This window comes from Pelodiscus sinensis, chromosome 28, assembly GCF_052426305.1.
Source record: "Pelodiscus sinensis isolate ZL-2025 chromosome 28, ASM5242630v1, whole genome shotgun sequence".
Lineage (NCBI taxonomy): Eukaryota > Metazoa > Chordata > Testudines > Trionychidae > Pelodiscus > Pelodiscus sinensis.
Window position 1 is genome coordinate 13,283,621 of NC_143079.1, and position 18,880 is coordinate 13,302,500.

Genomic DNA, 18,880 nt, shown 5'->3' on the forward strand with positions numbered 1-18,880 from the left:
TGGGAGCGAAGGCCTGGCAGGCGGAGGGAGGTCTGGCTCCGCGGGGGAACCAGGGCAGCCTCCCCTTCCCCTTCCCCTTTCCCGAGGAGGCAGCAGCCGTCGGCTGTAACCCCCTCCTGCCTGGAGAAGGGGAGAGCTGCCCACGCCCAGCTCAGCCCATGCAGGGCTTGCACCGACTCGCCGGCGGCTGGGGAGGGGGTGGGGAACGCCGTCCCAGCCAGCGCGGGGATCCGCCTCTGGGAAGCCCCCTCGATTGCACCGAAAGCAGCTCCCTGCCATGCAGCATGCTCCGGCCAAGCCAGGTGCCCCGGAGGCCAGCCCCACACCGAGTGCCAGGTCCCGGGGCAGATCCGAGCCGCACCCGCCCGACGGCTCCAGAGCCCTGCGGAGGAAGGAGCAGTTCCTCCCCAAACACCCCCAGCTGCGGTGCAATTGCAGGGCCCAAAGCCCAGGCAGGCACCCGGGGGCACCACTCAGCATCCAACAGCAGAGTCACCTCCCAGGGCTGGACTCCTGGAGCTCGCGGCCCAGCCCCCTGCATTTCGTGGCCACCTGTCCCCAGGCCAGGTCCTTTGGCCTTGTCAGCCAGGGGAATGCTGGGCCTTGGTGAGGCTGGAAGCGGCCCTCTCTGCGCTGGGGGAAGCAGATTGCCAGCTCCGTTTGCGGGCACGTCCCACGCTGCTGGGCAGTGCTGGGCGCTGCTGGGCGCTGCTGGCACTGCTGGCTGCTGCTGGGCACTGCTGGCCGCTGCTGGCGCTGCTGGGCGCTGCTGGGTGCTGCTGGGTGCTGCTGGCACTGCTGGGTGCTGCTGGCACTGCTGGGCGCTGCTGGGCGCTGCTGGCACTGCTGGGTGCTGCTGGCACTGCTGGGCGCTGCTGGGTGCTGCTGGCCACTGCTGGGCGCTGCTGGGTGCTGCTGGCTGATGCTGGCACTGCTGGGCGCTGCTGGGCGCTGCTGGGTGCTGCTGGCACTGCTGGGTGCTGCTGGCGCTGCTGGGTGCTGCTGGCTGATGCTGGCACTGCTGGCCGCTGCTGGCACTGCTGGGCGCTGCTGGGCACTGCTGGCTGCTGCTGGGCACTGCTGGCCACTGCTGGGTGCTGCTGGCACTGCTGGGCGCTGCTGGGCACTGCTGGGCGCTGCTGGGTGCTGCTGGCTGCTGCTGGGCGCTGCTGGCACTGCTGGGTGCTGCTGGGCGCTGCTGGGTGCTGCTGGGTGCTGCTGGGCGCTGCTGGGTGCTGCTGGCACTGCTGGGCGCTGCTGGGCACTGCTGGGCACTGCTGGGTGCTGCTGGGTGCTGCTGGCCACTGCTGGGTGCTGCTGGCTGATGCTGGCCACTGCTGGGCGCTGCTTGCGCTGCTGGGCACTGCTGGGTGCTGCTGGGTGCTGCTGGCTGATGCTGGCGCTGCTGGGTGCTGCTGGCTGATGCTGGCTGTTGCTGGGTGCTGCTGGGCGCTATGTGACATCATCCCAGGCGCTGTCATGGAGGGCCCGCAGGGTGAGGCAGCTGGTGAGCGGCTGCAGAGGGCTGGCAGCTGCGAGGGCACTGGGAGAAGACACTTGCCGTCTCTTTCTGTAAAGCCATCAGCAGCGCAGCTCTCCTACGATCCCCGTATCGCTCCCTCCGCAAAGGCTTGGAGACCCACCTTAGCGCGTACGTTAGTTTAATTATGCGTCAGCATCAGAGCGGCCAGACTGGGTCAGACAGAGGGTCCGTCCAGCCCAGTGTCCTGGCTGCCGACAGGGGCCAGTGCCGGGTGCCCCGGAGGGAGTGAACAGAACAGGGAATTCTCCAGTGATCCCTCCCTCGTTGCCCATTCCCAGCTTCTGGCAAACAGAGGCTAGAAACATCTGCCCAGCCTGGCTAACAGCCACTGAGGGACCTGTCTGCCATGAATTTATCTAGCTCTTTTTTGAACCCTGTTAAAGTCCTGGTCTTCACAACATCCTCCGGCAAGGAGTTCCACAGGTTGACTGTGCACTGTGTGAAGAAACACTTCCCTCTGTTTGTTTTAAACCTGCTACCTATTAACCCCACTAGTAGGGTTCAGAGTTAACACAATCTGCCTCCGTCATGCCCAGGTCACACAAGAAGCAGCCATAGACCAACGGGGAGATCCTGGGAACCCAATCTGCACCCAGTGGCAAATTCTGCAGCAGATTTCCTGGCTGTGGACTCCGCAGCACCCCAGTTCTCAGCCAGGCCTTCCCTGTGTGGAGGACAGGACCGAAGGACGGGGCACAGCCTGCTTTAAGCTCCCACTGGGTTCAGGTCTTACCCAGGCTCCTGTGTCAGCGACAGCAGCCCCACCATGCTCGCCGTGGCCCCAGGGAGCCAGAGAAACATGCCCCAAGTCCGGGTAACCCTCTCCGCTGCCAGGGCAGAGGAGCAGGCACCACTGGCCAGCCAGATATCTGCCCCAGCCAGGCACCCTGCTTTGTGTTCAGCCACATGAGTCTCCCAGGGTACCGGGTGGTGTCTGTCCTGCCGCACCCCTCTGTACCCCAGCACATCCCCTCCCCGCCAATGTCCCACCCGCTGCTGCCTCCTGAGCACGCTGGCAGATAATGTGGCTCCTCTCCCGGGTCAGACGCCCCCCCTCTCCTGTTCCAAACCCAGCCTGGCACCTGCCTGCCTCCTGAGCACGCTGGCAGATAATGTGGCTCCTCTCCCGGGTCAGACGCCCCCCCTCTCCTGTTCCAAACCCAGCCTGGCGCCTGCCTGCCAGGCAAGAAGCCTCCTTCTTGTCCCAGGTACCCTCCCGCTCGCCTGGCCCAGCCCCTGTTGCGCCTGTCCTGGGCCTGCCTCTCCCTCTGCCTTGTGCCCTCCAGCAGTGCCCGGGAACGCACCCCCGCGCCCACAGCTGCTGGGATTAGGAGCAGCCTGGCTTCCGCGGGCGTCTGGGCCTCATGCCACGGGACCAGTCAGAGCCTGCGTAACCTGGCCTGTCTCTGCAGCCGACTCGGCCGCCTGGCGGGGATCCCAAACCCACCCCCCTCGGCAGAGGCAGCCGGCCACCGCGGTCTCCACACAGCACCGCCACTAGCCGCCCCCGTGCTCCGCCGCCAGGGGGCCGGGGGGCTCACTAAACGCCGGGGCAGGGGTGGAAGCAGTCCCCGGGGAGTGCTGGAGGGAAGACTCATTGGTCACGGCCAGGGGAGCAGGTCAGGGCCTGGGAGCAGGAAGAACCAGGCTGGCAGGCCTGGCGCTAGGGCTCCCCAAAGGGCCTGCAGTGCACAGCCCCCCAGGGCAGCACCTGGGCAGGAGGGCAAGAGGGCGAGGGGATCAGCCAGGCGGATCGGGGAGATTTAGCGCCTTAGCTGCTTCTTCCTCGAGGGTGCCCAGTCCAGCCCGGGCCGATCTGTGCCAGCAGAGACCCTGTTAAAAGAGGCTTGTCCTGGGGCTCTGCGTGAGCCATAGCACTGGCACGCTGGAACGGGAGAGAGCAAGGTGGAGGCTCACCGCCCTGATCCCGTGAATTACGTGGCCTCACTTGGGTTCACTAGGAAATACGCTCCAGGGGCCGAAGAGCACGTCGGCCAGGGTCCCTGCGTGGCACAGGACAAAGGCTCTACGGGATACCGGCCCGCGAGGCGCCGTCCCGCGAGGCGGTGCGCCGTTCACGTCACGCAGGCGTGCTCCCAGCGTTACCCCTGTGACTTAGTGGGGGTATTGGGCTGCTTTCTATGCTGGCTCTGTGGTAACCCCCACTGGCTGCTGCCGGTACCACGGCCCAGAAGGACAGGGAGTGAGACATTATGCAAAGAGGGTCTCAACCTGTCCGACCAGCTACCCCCCATGGAGAGAAACAAAGGAAGGTGGATGCTGCCCTGGCCGGGGGGCAGGGCTGGAGGAGAGTTAGTCAGTTTCTGTCTGGGAGCATGGAGGAAGCAGCCTCAGCAACAGGCTGGGGGGTTTAGAAGCCGAGACCCCTGCCCCATATCAAGGGGGGCTGAGGCATCCTAGGCCTGCCCTGTAACCTGGTGACATCTGTGCTGTGCTGTACCCTGGAGAGGCAATAAACTCCCTCTGTTCTACCGGCTGGTGGAGTCTGTTCGTGCCCTTTCGGGGGTGCAGGAGGCGGGGGACCCCAACGCGCCGTCACACCCCGCTAAAGCCTTCCTCTATAGCCTGCTCGGGCACCAGGAAAGCGCCCCTGATATGCCTTGGGAATGAGCCAATGAGCTTTCACTGTCCCTGGTCCCGTGACGGACCCGTCGCTTTGTTCTGTGCCCACCAATGAGCCCGCTCAGCTGTGTCATCCATGCCCGGATTTTTCCATCCACGTGCGGAATATTTGTCCATGTACACTGAGGCATGTGCACCACCAATGGCAAGAGAGCACAGCATTGGGCGCTCGGCTAATCAGCTGGGCAGCACCCGAATTTCTCCTGAGCGGCTGCCCAAGCGCCCAGCCTGCAGGGAACGCGGGTACCCACCCTTCGTTCGATGAACCCAGCACCCTTAGCTTTGCTCTGGGCACCTGCCTCCCGAGCACACCGGGGTGTAAAGACGGTTGTGAGAGCCACTAGCACCTTTCTGCTGCTTTAAGGGAGCAGCAGCGATTCCAATCCTGACAGTTTTTCTATCTACTTAAGCCAAAGTTTATGTCAGCAAATGCCGAGCCTTAGGGCAGGGGAAAAGATTTACAACAAAGGTGCAGGCTAATTTGGGCAATATAACGGCTTTATTAATACTCCGTGTGTGTGCTCACTGCCTCTGTGTCCCGGCCAGCGGCCAGCAGCCAAGCCCAGATGCAAAGCAGATGCTGTTGATCTCAAGGCTGGACAACGCAACAAGTGGCCCCCTCGGTTTCCACAGGGATGGTGCGTCTCGGCAAAGGTGGCCGGCGGGGTGAGGGAGCAGCGGGTGGCAGGAGCAGCACCGTCTCCTCTCTGGAGGAATTTGTGGCTTTGTTTCCCTTTTTTCTCCCATCCTGTCTGTTTGCAAAACTAACCCGCCCCCCGCCCAGGGGCACGCTGCTCCCGGGATGGCTCAGTCAGTGACATGGGTCAGCCGACCCCGGGCAGCGGCCATGAGCTGTACCGGCCGACCCAAAGCACAGCAGCCAAGCCCTCGCCATCCCGGAACGGCGTGTGTGTGAGCGAGAGCCCCCCGCGCTCCACGGCCAGCGGGAGAATGCAGCAAACTGGGCACTTTCCCCTCGCTCCCCCACCAAGGGGAACAGCCAGCGATGGCCCCGTATGAAGCTGGGCGGTGGGGGACCTGCAGCCTCCCTCCGCCCTCCATAACGGGCACCCGGGGGGGGGCGGGAGGCTCGGAGCCGGGGCAGTCCTGGATTGGGGAGGACGTGGCCCCCGCCAGCTCCGTCACCTGCCTGGTGAGTCTGTCTCTTTTCTGCCTGGTTTTCTGAGAACGATCCCATTCCAGGCACTTCCCACTGGCCTGGCACAGCCCAACCCGAGCTGGCTGCTGCCGAACGCAGTGGCCCTCGCTCCTAGTGTGCAGGAGGACAGACGGACAGACAGGCAGGCAAACTCGCTCAGCACCTCGGAGCTCCGATCACGGGCCAGCGCCTTCCTGCTTGGTGTGGTGCAGAAACCCGCCTGAGATGCCAGCTAGCCCAGACCGAACACTGCCCGGCCGTAGTTGGGGCGGGTCGGCTGTTTCTTGCCTCTCGCTCCGTGTCAACACGGGGGTGGCTGCCAGGTGTTACTCCCCCCACTCTGCCCTCGCCCTCTTTTCCTTCCGGAGTGTGGGGGGGAAGGGCAGCAGAGCCCAAACCCTCCAGCAGGCCCCCCGCCTCGTGCTGGGCTCCGACACAACTGGCCAGGAGCTAGCGAGGTTGGGCGCCGCCGGGGCATTTTGGGGAGAGCTGGGCCAGGGTGGGGCAGGGTGGGAACTGGCAGGTCCCTGGTGGAGCCCCTGGAGCAGGCTCAGCTGCTGCACTTTGCATAGCGCCACCTGGGTCTCGATGTTCGTGAGAGGCGAAGCAGGCCTGGCATTGCCAGGGTCACCGTGGGGAGGCTCTGCGGGGCCGCCCAGCTGCGGGAAGGGGCCCCACACGCTGTCCTAGCCTCCCTTCCTGGGTGGGGTACACGGGAAGGCTGACCTGCGTCCCCCGACCACCTCCCAGCGAGCGTAGCTGGCGGCCGGACAGCACCCTGGCCTGTCCTCTCCCCTCCACCTGTGACCAGGACCCTGCTCCGCACCTCGAGGGACCAAGCCAGGCCAGGCTCTGCCCAGGGGGCAGCTCTCAGGCCAGTAACGCCGCCGGCTCGTCGACGCAGCCAGGGTAACGCCAGGCCACCCAGCAGCTGGCTCCTTACTCCCAGGTGTCTCCTGTCTCTGGCTCCCTGCCCCGCGCCCGCCAGCAGCCCGGACAGGCCTTCCAATGGCCGAGTTTGCCAGACGGGCCCTGCCCGGCGCTGGCGGGCCCACGCCGACACCGCTGAGCACCGGAGGTCGTGCAGCCGGCAGCCCTGCTTCCAACGCCAGCGCCGAGACGGGGAAGGGGGGTCGATTGTTCTCGGGGGGATGTCACAGCGAGCTGGGGCTTCCCACACGGGTCTAGGCCCTGGCCCATCTCCTCGCTGCCCACAGCGGCTCCGGGCCTCGCTGGGACAGGAGGGTGCCAGGGCTGTGCAGCGCCGGGAGCTCGAAAGCGAGAGGCTCAGGGGCCCAGCCTGCAAAGAGGGCTCTGGGAACGGCCTAGCCCGGCTGCTTCCCCTCGGCCGCTCTGGCTGCATCCTTGGCTGCAGCACGGCCCCGAGCCACTCCCCTGAGCGCCTGCCAGGCTGGCTCCGGCCTTACGTCAGCGTGTGGGAAGTTTGGGTTGGCAGAACCAGACGGGGCTGCTGGGAACGAGGCCACGGCCTGGCGCTGGAGAGCCCTGGGTCTGTGGCAGGCTCCGAGCTCCACCCGGACGGGGCCCAGGGGCTGCATGGTCAGCGTGGGCACAGCTCGGACTCAGGGCTGGGCACCCCGAGCCCGGTGGGAACCGCGTGGCGGCACCGCGCCCTGCCAGCGCCCGCCCCACGCTCTGCCCGAGCCTGCAGGGCAGCGCCGGCTCCCCCAAAGGCAGCTGGGTGGAGGAAGGGGCCTCGGGGCTTCATGGCACTGCCAGGGCCTGTGCAGCCCCTCCCCTGCCCCCGCAAGCCGCCCAGCCCGGCAGCTTCTCCTGGCACCTCAGGAAGGAGCCCACGGAATTTACAGGCTGCTCGAGAGATGGAACAGCTGCCCCCCTCGCCCCGTCCATGTAATGGGCTTGGCTGCTGGGCTGGAGTCAGAGGGTCACCTGCATTGGGAGCAAAGGCCTGTCACACTGACACGTGTGTGTGTGTGTGTTCGTGTGCACGTGTGTGAGTGTGCATGTGTGCACGTGTGCGTGTGTATATGTGCGTATACGTGTATGCGTGTGCACACGTATGTGTGTATGTGTGTGCACATGTGTGTGTGCACGTGTGCACGCCTGTATGTATGTGCGTATGCATGCATATGTGCACATGTTTGCACACATATGTGTGCGCGCATGCGTGCACATGTGTCTGTGTGCGTGTGTGTGTGCCTTGTGGGGCATTGGCTCCACACCAGGGGCTACCAGCCCAGAGTGGCAGTGTCGGGAAGGGCCCGGCGCCACCTTGTGGCATGTGCCTGGCACAGCGGCTCCCTCTCACCCTGGCCCAGGCGTCGGAGCCGGGGCGCTGGAGAACAGCCGGGCTCCACAGCCTGCAGCCACCCGGGGACTGAGCGCCCTGCCAAGCACGAGGCACGAGGCAGACGCTCCGTGTGGAGCAGCCCCACGGTGCCTGCGCCAGCCTGGCCATAGGAGGGGCACCACAGGCGCTGTCGGGGCTGTCAGACGTGCACGGGGGCAGCCGGCTGCGGGGCGGAAAGGCTGCAAGAGGGTGGGACTAACCCAGCCAGGCCCCGGCAGAGCCGCGCCCAAGCAGCAGAGAGGGGCAGGCAGGAGTCACAGGGACAGACAGGGAGTGTGGAGGCAGGTTAGACCCCTGGGTTCTTGCGGTCAATGTCCCATCGGGGGGGGGGGGACAAGCCAGGATCCCTGCCCGGCTCAGTGGCTCCCCTCCCCCCGCCCCAAGAAACCAGCCAGCAGAGCCGGGGAGGTTTGTGGGGACGGGGGGCAGCCGAGGTTCCCTGCTGCGCGATGCCAGGAGCTGGAGGCCACCTCCTCCGGAAAAGGCTGCTGCAGCCCCGGCTGCTCCCCGTGGTAGCTGGGACTTTGCAACCCCGCGGCTGCAGATCCACGTCTGGGGGCAGCGTGGGCCTGGGGGCAGCGTGGGCCTGGGGGCAGCGTGGGCCTGGGGGCAGCGTGAGCCTGGGGGGCAGCGTGGGCTGGGGGGGCAGCGTGAGCCTGGGGGCAGTGTGGGCCTGGGAGCAGCGTGGGCCTGGGGGCAGCGTGGGCCTGGGGGTAGCGTGGGCCTGGGGGCAGCGTGGGCCTGGGGGGCAGTGTGGGCCTGGGGGCAGCGTGAGCCTGGGGGCAGTGTGGGCCTGGGAGCAGCGTGGGCCTGGGGGCAGCGTGAGCCTGGGGGCAGTGTGGGCCTGGGGGGCAGCGTGGGCCTGGGGGGCAGCGTGGGCCTGGGGGCAGCGTGAGCCTGGGGGCAGTGTGGGCCTGGGGGCAGCGTGAGCCTGGGGGCAGCGTGGGCCTGGGGGGCAGCGTGGGCCTGGGGGCAGCGTGGGCCTGGGGGCAGTGTGGGCCGGGGGGGCAGCGTGGGCCTGGGGGCAGCGTGGGTCTGGGGGCAGCGTGGGTCTGGGGGGCAGCGTGGGCTCTGAGCCGACCGCCCGCAGCCAGAGAGCCGCAGGGGCAAACTCCCCCCGGTGTCCCTTCCTCCCCGGGCCGGAGGGGCCCGCGGGGGGTGGCACTGATGGGGCGTAACCCACCCTGCAGCCGGGCGCCGGCGCCGCCCATTCAGCCCTGATTTGGAGGCTGGCAGCACCCATCGGGCCATGCCAGTGATGCTGCCCCTGCCTCCAGCACACGGGAGAGCCGCTCTGGCGTTGGGGCCCCCCCGCGCTGAGAGAGGGGGCGGCTGAGCTGCCTGAGCCCGGGGGGGTCAGCCCCATGCGCCGGTACCTGAGTGGGCAGAACACGGCCACACGCGGTTTTTCCGCACAGGGATGGAAAACACCAGAGGGAGCTTTGGCCACGTGTCTCCTCTCACCACTTCCGCTCGTCAAGCCCACCTCCGGGGGAGGGGCTGGCCCGTCGCCCCCAGCATCCCGCCAGGACCGCAGGCTGTGCCCCGTTTTCCCACCCTAGGGCTCCAGGCGCTGGCCGGCCCCCCCTCCCCGGGCCCCCGCCCGGCAGCAGGCCGGGCCTGGCTGATAGCGGCCGGATGTCAGAACCCGGCCCCTTCCCTTCCCGCCCTGCGGGGAGCCCCGTGTCAAGAGCGAGCGGCAGCTAAAGCCATCAGCAGCATGGCCAGGAGTCGGGGCTGGAGGGAGAGTCCGGCAGGCTCTCTGGGTGCGGCTGGCAGCCCGGCTCCACGGCCTGCCCGGAGCCCCACGGCGGAGCAGCTCTTGGCTCCAGCCTGAGGCATTCTTCTGTCAGAGAGCCATGGGGAAGGAGGGGGGAGAGGGCAGCTCTGGCTTCAGCGGGATCCGTGACCCGGGGCAGACGGGGCCCGGACGCTGGCAGAGTCTCTCCGGGCAGCCCGAGCCCCGGTTTATCTCCTGGCACGGAGGGGGGCGAAGGGGGCACTGAGCTGGAGCAAGCCCCGTGCGGGGGCTGGGCCTTCGGGAATCTGTGGGGAAAGGTGGGCGCAGGTGCCCCGGGCTTGCAACCGGTCGCACGTGATGCCAGCTTTATTGCCAGCCCCCTGGACCAGAGAGCCTGGGGACGTGGGCACCGGGCCCGGCTCTGCAGGGGCTCCCGGCCCGGGACAGCCGAGGGGGTTGGCGGCACTCAGCCCCGGCCACATGTGCACGTTTGGACAGCCCCGTGGAAGGATTTGCACAACGCCAGTTCAGCCAGTCTGGCTCCCCCGGCCAAGACCCGCTGGTGAACTCGCTGCACGAGGAGGATCTGGCACGTTTCCCTCGGCAGAGCGTGCTCACGGCAGCCAGCCCCAAGCCTCCCTGGCTGGCAGACAAGCGCGCCGCCGGGTTGCTTTGCAATGTGACCGCGATGGAGGGGGACTTTTCTGTGATGTTTTGCAGGCTACTGCCTCAGTTTCCCCTATGTGCTGCATTGTCACTGGGGGGAACTGAGGCACACAGAGCATTCATACAAGATATTACTGCCAGTCCCTGCTCCCTCCAGGGCCAAACTCCCCACGCTGGGGGCATTCACAGGAGGCTTAGCCCCGGCTGTCCCGGTATTATTTTATTTTTTTCTACTTGTCAAAAAAAGGTGGATGACATTTCACCCCAACTTTCAGCCGCGCGCGCTTGTGAATGCTTCTTCCCCCCCAGCTAAGGAGAGGAGGGGTCTAATGTGGGTTGAACCCCGCTTGATTGGGGGAGGAGCCATGGGCATGAGGGAGGAGCCAGGTGCCCTGGGGGAGGGGAGAGGTACCCCGGGGAGGGTCCCGTTCCCTGATCCCCCAGAGCCAGCCCCTCCCCACAACGGGAACGGGGTGGTTCCCTTTGCCCACCCGGCACCAGCTGCGCTCACGCCGCCCCCCGCCCTGCACCGCGGCAACAGCAGACAGCTCTGCGTGCCCCCCTGTGGCTGCGTCTCTCACCTGGGACTCGGGGCTGCTGCTCAAGGCTCCTGGCCGCTCTGCCTAGACCCCATGAGAGCTGGGCCTGGCTGGCACGTTCCCAGCCTGCTGGAGAACCGGGTCTCCCCATGGGGCAGAGCTGGGGTCCAGGGGCCATGGGCTGCCCCTGCGGCCAGCTGGGGGGGGCGGGCTGCATCTGCGTCCTGTGTCTCCCCCCAGAGCCTCTTGGAGTGCAGGGTGGGGCACCTCCGGGTCCAGCTCTCTCCTCCCCACTGCTCTCCAGGAGGCTGGCTGGGGGCAGGGATCCACTCCCTCCCCAAGCCCAGGGCCAGGCGTGGCCAACCAGACCGGGTCTCCACGCGGTTCCCCCATCGAGGGCTCCGCTGGGCCGTGAGCCATGTCAGTGTCTATGGGGGCTTCCTGCACCCCCTTCCTCCGGGGCCCTTCCCCGCCCAGAGAGCTCAGGCTGCACCCTGGTCCCCCCAAGCATGGCTCTGCCCCCCAGCGTCCTGCATGGGCCCTGGACCCTCCCTCCCAGCTGCGCTGCTCTCCGGGTCCAGGACCATCGGGGGTTGCTCTGAGCCCCAGACCCCTCTGTGACGACGCGTCGGGATTTTCCCACCTCCTGCACCCCCGAAATGGCATGAACAGACTCCACCAGCCAGTAGAATGGAGGTTGTTTATTGCTCCTCCAGCACAGCGCAGCACAGATGTCATCTGGTTACAGGAACTGGGGCTAAGAGGCCTCAGTGCTCCCCTTGAGATAGGGGAATCCCAGCCCCCTCCCCAGCTCCTTCTTCCCTGCCTTCCAGCCAGGAACTAACTCCCCCTCCTCCAGCCCTGCCCACAGCCAGGGCAGCATCCACCTTCCTTTGTTTCTCCCCATGGGGGGCCGCAGGTCAGACAGGTTTTTGAGTCACCTTTGCATAGTGAGGTTTTCCCTGCTGGGTCTTGCTCCAGACAGCAGGGGTCACCACAGCCCAGCCAGTACCCCCACTACGTCACACCCTCCCCTCCCCCCAGGCCGTAACCAAGTCTCCCCCACAAGCTGCCCCTTTGACTAGCCCCCCAGCTGCTCAGCCCCCTGCCCCAGGCCTCCCCCCCGGTCTCTCCGGCACCCAAACCCGGCTCTGCTGCCCCCCGGCTTGACGTGGTTCCTATCGTGCGCTGGGCTTTCAGCTTGGCTCTCTGCACACAGTCACCCACCCGCACGCACAGACACACAGACACAGACACACAGCCACACGCACAGACACCCACACGAACTCAGACACACACAGACACACACACACCCACACGAATGCACAGACATACACACGGACACGGACACACACACACGAACGCACAGACACACCCACACCCACACGAACGCACAGACATACACACGGACACGGACACACACACACGAACGCACAGACACACCCACACCCACACGAACGCACAGAAACACACACACACACACACAGCCGCATGCACAGACACACACCCACATGCACACACACGCCCACACACACGAACACACAGACACACGGACACACACACAGACACACGAACTCAGACACACAGACACAGACACCCACAAGAACACACAGACACACACAGTCACCCACCCGCATGCACACACACAGACAGACACCCACACGAACTCAGACACACACACACACACACAGCCGCACACACGCACACAGATACAGACACACACACACACACACGCACGCACAGACACACACACACATGCACACAGACACACACACACACACCGCACGCACACACACACACACATGCACACAGACACACACACACGGACACACACACAGACACACGGACACACAGACACACAGACACAGACACCCACCCGAACACACAGACACACACACAGACACCCACAGACACACACACTCACCCACCCGCATGCACACACACAGACACAGACACCCACACGAACTCAGACACAGACACACAGACACACACACTCACACACACACACGAACTCAGACACACAGACACCCACACGAATGCACAGACACACCCACTCGCCCACACACACGCACAAACTTGCTCCCCACACGCACCCACGGTTCCAGCACCCCGGGGCTCTGCAGCTGCTGTTTATCCCGCCGGCTCCGGGGGCAGCAGCTGGAAGTGTTCGATGCTCCCAAGGCTGCCAGGGACGGGGCCCAACTTCTCCTGTGTGTAAGAGCCAAGGCATTTGCTGCCGCTGCCCAGAGCCAGGGGCTGGGTTGGCGGGCGAGGCCTGGCTGGCAGATGCAGACACACTCCTGCACTGGGGCTGCAGGACCCAGTCACCCTGCACCCGGCCCTGGGTTTGGGAGGGGAATAACCCCACAAATGCTGTGGGGTGTGGGGCAAGCCCCCCAACCCAGCACCGAATGCAGTGGGGCAAGGGGAGCCGTTTGGTTCCCTCGGCACAGGGCGCAGACCCCATGGGCAGAGCTGGGTTGCTGGGCCAGGGGGGCCCTGTCTGGCCCCGACTCTCAGCCTGTTACCCCTGCCCGGCCATGGGGCACTGCAGCCCACCTGCCGCAGCTCCCCAGGGCCAGCACGGACCCCCCAAGCTACCCCAGAGCACAAGCACCGTCCCTCCCGTCTCGCCCCCCAAAGCACAGCCCTGTGGGGTCCCCTCTTCCAGGGGCCACGTGGTGCATCACGGCCCCCCGTGCCCAGGCTTCGCGCGCTCCCTTTGCTGATGCGCACGAGGACAGTGACTGAGTTGGAAAGATCCTCCGCGGGCCCTCCCTGCCAGCCATGCCCAACCCACGGTGCCTCGTACCCAGTGATTTTCACAGCCGCCACCAGGAGTCCGGAGCGGCACAGAAACCTTCCCTCGTCCCCCCCGTCGCTGCATCAGGGTCGCCGCCTCCAGCGCAGCCCTGCCTCGGTTTCCCCCCACTTCCCGGCTGTCCCAGAAGATTTGCCTGGCCCTTGGTCTCGGAGTTCAGCCCCCGGCCGGGTTCCACGGCCAGCGACTCCCGGGCCGCGCCGTGGACAACAGCACCCAGGGGTTCCCCACACCCCCCTGGCAGCCTGCTCCTGGAGGGCCTGCCCTCTTCCTGTGCTGCGCCAGCAGCCATTCCTGGGGCCTTTGCTGGGGTCTGGCCTCCCCGCCTCAGCCCCTCCCCTGCTTGCTCAGGGTCGCGGCAGGACCCCCCGGCTCCCTGCAGCCCCCTGCCACCCCTCTCCTTTCTCCCCAGCCCCCTGAGCTGGACCAGGGCGTGGGCGGGGTGCCACGAGCCACCAGTCACGTGGCAGGTGAGCCGGCTGTGCCACAGGTGGGACTGGGGCCCGTGACAGTCACCCCTAGGCACGAAAATCCCGGGGGGCGTGGGCAGTGCGAGCTCCTGCCCCAGGCCCAGGGGGAGCCCGGGGGATTGCAGGACCGTTACTGCTTTTTATGACGACTTAGGGCCACGTAAGCCAACCGGCTCAGCCCGGGGGCTCAGGCCTATGCTCGGCCCAGCCCCACCCCCCGCCCCACACCCCGTGGTCCCCACTAAGCTCAGGCCCTTAGTACAGGGCGGGGCAGCTGGTGGTTGCCCAGGGGGAGACGGCCACCCAGGGATGGGGGCGGCAGGGGGGACGCAGCCCCTCCCTACTCCTCTGCGCCCCGGCCCAGGGGCCTGGCAGTGGCCGGGCTGCCACTGGGACCTGGCCCATCACACGGTGACTCTTGTCAGCTGCCCCGGGCCACTTCCAGACCCCCCCTTGGGGAGAGCCGATCCCCGGAGTCTGAACTCTCGGGAACGGCGAGCAGAGTTTCCTCCTCGGCAAGTCCTCGGCGTCTTCCAGGCCCTCAGTTCTTCCCCCTCTTGGTCTGTGAGCAGCCCCCCCCGCTCACTACAGGCCAAAAACATCCTCTTTGGACCACAAAGCTGGTGGGCACATCTCTCCGAAGGCCGAGATCGAAACAGAAAACATTAAACAAAGGCCCCTTGAAAGTCCTTGTGCCGTAGGAATATAAGCCAGGGAAGAAAGTATTGCACAGATAAAGCATCTTTCTTCCCTCCCAGAGATGCAAACACCTGCAGGAATAGTGCCTTTGTTTTACGTAGCTTGCACCGAACGTTCAAACCCGGTAGAAGGGGGAGGGAGGACACGGTTTTTTTAACGTCGTGTACTTTTAAACTCCAAGAGTCAAGTACAGGAACGCCAGCTGCTCCGCTTTGCCTCCTGAAAGAGACGGGACAGGTTTCTGCCGTGAATTACTCTGCCCTGCCTCGGGAGCGTGGGTTCCTGCACGTGTGTCTCACAGCCGGTGTTGTCAATGACAAGACAACCCGCTGTCCGACCAAACCAGATGGAAGCCTGTTTTCCCTGGCAGCCGAACGCGCTGGATCCCGTCGGGAGCCGCCTCGTGAGTGAAATGCAACTCCTCAGGAATGTCAGTGGCGTCTTCACCCGCCTGACGCTTCGCAGCTCTCTACGGAGCACGGCGGCCGATGGCTCGCTCCCCGTGTCCCTTTCCTTGGCTTTGCTGCAGAGCTGTCAACAGCAGCTCCACACTGATCTGCCGAATTCCTGCCAGGAGCAGGTTCAAATCCTATTGGCCTCTTCGGCTTTGAGAAGCTTTTGATTTGCATCCTCAGGAAAGTGAACACGAGTCTGAACATAAAAACATCAGAGCGGCCAGACTGGGTCCTGGCTGCCCACAGGGGCCAATGCCAGCTGCCCCAGAGGAAGTGAACAGAACAGGGAAACATCCTGTGGTCCCACCTCTGTCACCCATTCCCAGCTTCTGACAAAAAGAGGCTAGGGACACCCTCCCCCCCATCCTGGCTAATAGCCATCGATGGACCTGACCTCCATGAATGAATCTAGTTCTTTCCTGAAGCCTGTTGAAGTCCTGGCCTTCACCACTTCCTCTGGCAAGGAGTTCCACAGGTTGTTCAGTGTGTCAAAAGCAAAGAGAGCGCATGGTCTGTGGCTTACAGATGTTCTCAGTTCAAGGACGGGCTTGCAGAGCTCGTGGATAAAATGCACTGAAGCCTTCAGCATTAAGTCTGGGCCCCATCTGACCATGTTCATTTAGGTTCCTGCACCAAACGTGGCACTGAGTTGCCATAAATACATATTCCTTCTGCGACGACACTGGGGTCATACTCAGAGTAGATTTGTGGGGCACTGAGCAGCCCAAAGGAGAGAGAAGAGCCCTCTAGCCCCAACGCTTTCCTTTAACGTTTTGCTTCTCTCCTTGCCCTCCACTGTGCAGATCAGGGCTACTCAACTTTGGAAGCCCCGGGACTCACAATGAAACTCACAGCACATGCCGAGGACCGCAACTTAAGTGTGGTTCTATACACATGCAAATATATGCAAATATATGCAAATCGCTTCTTTCACACTGATGGGCATGAATTCAAAGATTAAGGCAAGACTACACATCACACAGGCCCCATTTAAGTTAGTTCTGCTGATATTAATACCATGTAATATTTACCTGATTTCCACCCATAGGACAGCACTTTTAATGAGCAATGACAGTCCAGGAATGTAACTACTAAAACGTATCTCAACAGAAGACCATTCAATAGATAGAAATGTAGCCGTGTGAGTCTGGTGTAGCTAAAACAAAATACAGGACAATGTAGCACTTTAAAGACTAACAAGATGGTTTATTAGATGATGAGCTTTCGTGGGCCAGACCCACTTCCTCAGATCAAATAGTGGAAGAAAATAGTCACAGCCATATATACCAAAGGATACAATTAAAAAAAAGTGAACACATATGAAAAGGACAAATCACATTCTATTGACTACTTATTTGGTTTGGCTCCCACCCGTGGGCCATGTGTAGCGTAGCCCTGGTGTACAGCATGTGTGAAAATGCATTGCCTTCCTGAAAGGGCTTATGCAAATGTTTTCCTGCCACGTGGGTGATGTGGGCAAGTTAGGTAACATGACTGTGACCAGCCCTCTCCTGCCTTATGAGAATTGTCTTACGAACCTGCATCGCGCGAAACTGCTTCAGACAAAACCCCTGGCGTGGCCTGTCGTCAATGTGAGTGTCAGTCTGCGGAATGTCTCTCCTGTTTTGGCGCATGGATCAGTCTTGTCTGCGCAGTTAGGCTGTGTCTAGACTACATGCCTCTGTCGTCAGAGGCATATAGATTAGACACATAGGCAAAGGGAAATGAAGCCGCGATTTAAATGTTCGCGGCTTCATTTACATTTACATGGCTGCCGCACTGAGCCGACAAACAGCCGATCAGCTGTTTGTCCGCTCAGAGCGCTAGTCTGGACGCTCCCCTGCCGACATCAAAGCCCTTTGTCAGCAGCCCCGTTATTCCTCGTGGGATGAGGTTTACCGGGGCTGCCGACAAAGGGCTTTGATGTCGACAGGGGGAACGTCCAGACTAGCGCGCGAGCCGACAAACAGCTGATCAGCTGTTTGTCAGCTCAGCACGGCAGCCATGTAAATGTAAATGAAGCCGCGATCATTTAAATCGCGGCTTCATTTGCCTTTGCTGAACAAACAAATCTACATGCCTCTGTCGGCAGAGGCATGTAGTTTAGACGTACCCCTAGAAATATGAAATCCAGAAAGACATGTGACCATACCTCCTGGCACTGGAATCCATTTCGAACCTGGTATTTTTCCATGGGAAAGGGGGATGCCCAAACAAAGGATTCACATCCCAAGGGAAAGTCTATTTAAGCAGTGGGAAGCCATCAGGCCTTTGTCTTCGGTTGGCCTTTGAAAGTGCTAAGGGATCCGAAAGAAGGTCCACTCTAATTTGAAGCTTTCACCTGCGATAAGTGCAGCTGTTTAATGTACGAATTTGCATGTGACACGTTTCTTAGTGGAGTAGAACTAGCTCTGTGGTGTTTTTATTAATTTTCATTTTAATTTAAATGTCTCTTAAGTGGTTCACTTGCAACCACGTCAATCCTACTTTTTATATTTAATACAAACACTTTTGTTTTTTATCAGGCCCGGTGTAAATAATCGTTACCTGAGAGGAGCAACCACTGTGCATCTCTCTCTTTCATTGATCTTAGGAGGTTTCTTTCTGTAAAACGTTTACACAGAGCGCGAGGGATTTGTTTGCGGTTCTGGTCCCTTGGGGGGCTGGTTTCCTGGGTGCCGAGCCCTGATAGCTGGGCTGGCTCAGTGTCTGTGTTGCTCTGCAGGGGGCGGTAACTCCAACTCCGTGGTTTGGCTGGGGGAGACCAGAGGATCTGGCCCAGCAGGACAGAGTGGTGTGGAGCCCTGGAGAGCAGAAAGGCAGGTGTCAGTGGCAAGATCTGCACTTTGGGGGGACAACCCAGGGCATTTATGCGATCTCAGCCTGTCACAATGATTACTGCACCGAAACAGCCCAGCCAGGCCAGAACCGCAAGCTTTCTTCATGCACAATGCATGTTATCGCTTTGTCTTACGCAAATTTGCACCATTCGAACAACAGCTTGAGATGCAACGCTGTGATTTCTTTCCTGGATGACTTGCGTGTCAGCAAGATAACAGCGCCCCTCTCCGGTGCCGGCGCTCGCCAAAGGTGCAATATTAAATGTGTCGCCACCTTCATCGTCCGTTATTTCATCAAAATAAGGCCTTCCCTGTTTTGTCCTTCACTTGATTTCGCTCAGTGTTGCCGACATCTGTGACAAGTAACTTCCTGGAGTTGCACCACCGTTCTTACTCTGTCCTAACAAAGGACGGGCTATTTTAGAGGGTGGCATATTTCCACCAACCCGAATTCAGACCCAGTCACAGAGGACATCCAACCGCTTTTGTTGGGCAAGAGTTGCCGTGTGTTGAAACTGCACTGCGTTTTAGGAGATTCCCGGGCAATCTGACTCTCTCTTTCAAGGCTTCTGTGATTTGTTCAAGTGGTTTGCAACAGCCGATTTCTTCTCATGGCCAAGAGCAATGTGACCCATTGGGCTAAAGCATTTTCCCCAATCTTCAAATCCGTCTCCAGGAAAACCTTCTGCTCCATCCTTTAGGGTATGTCTACACTACAGCGCTAATTCGAACTAAGCTCATTCGAATTAGCGCAGCTAGATTTAAAAACTAGTTCGAATTAGCGTTTTGCTAATTCGAACTAGCATGTCCACATTGAATGGACCCTGAACAGAGGTTAAGGATGGCCGGAAGCAGTGCCGACAGGGCATCTGATTAAGACTTAGAGCGTGGAGCTGCTGTCTCAGGCTAGCCGAGGGCTGTGCTTAAAGGGATCCGACCCCCACCCTGGACAGACAGTTCTTGGGGTGCCCC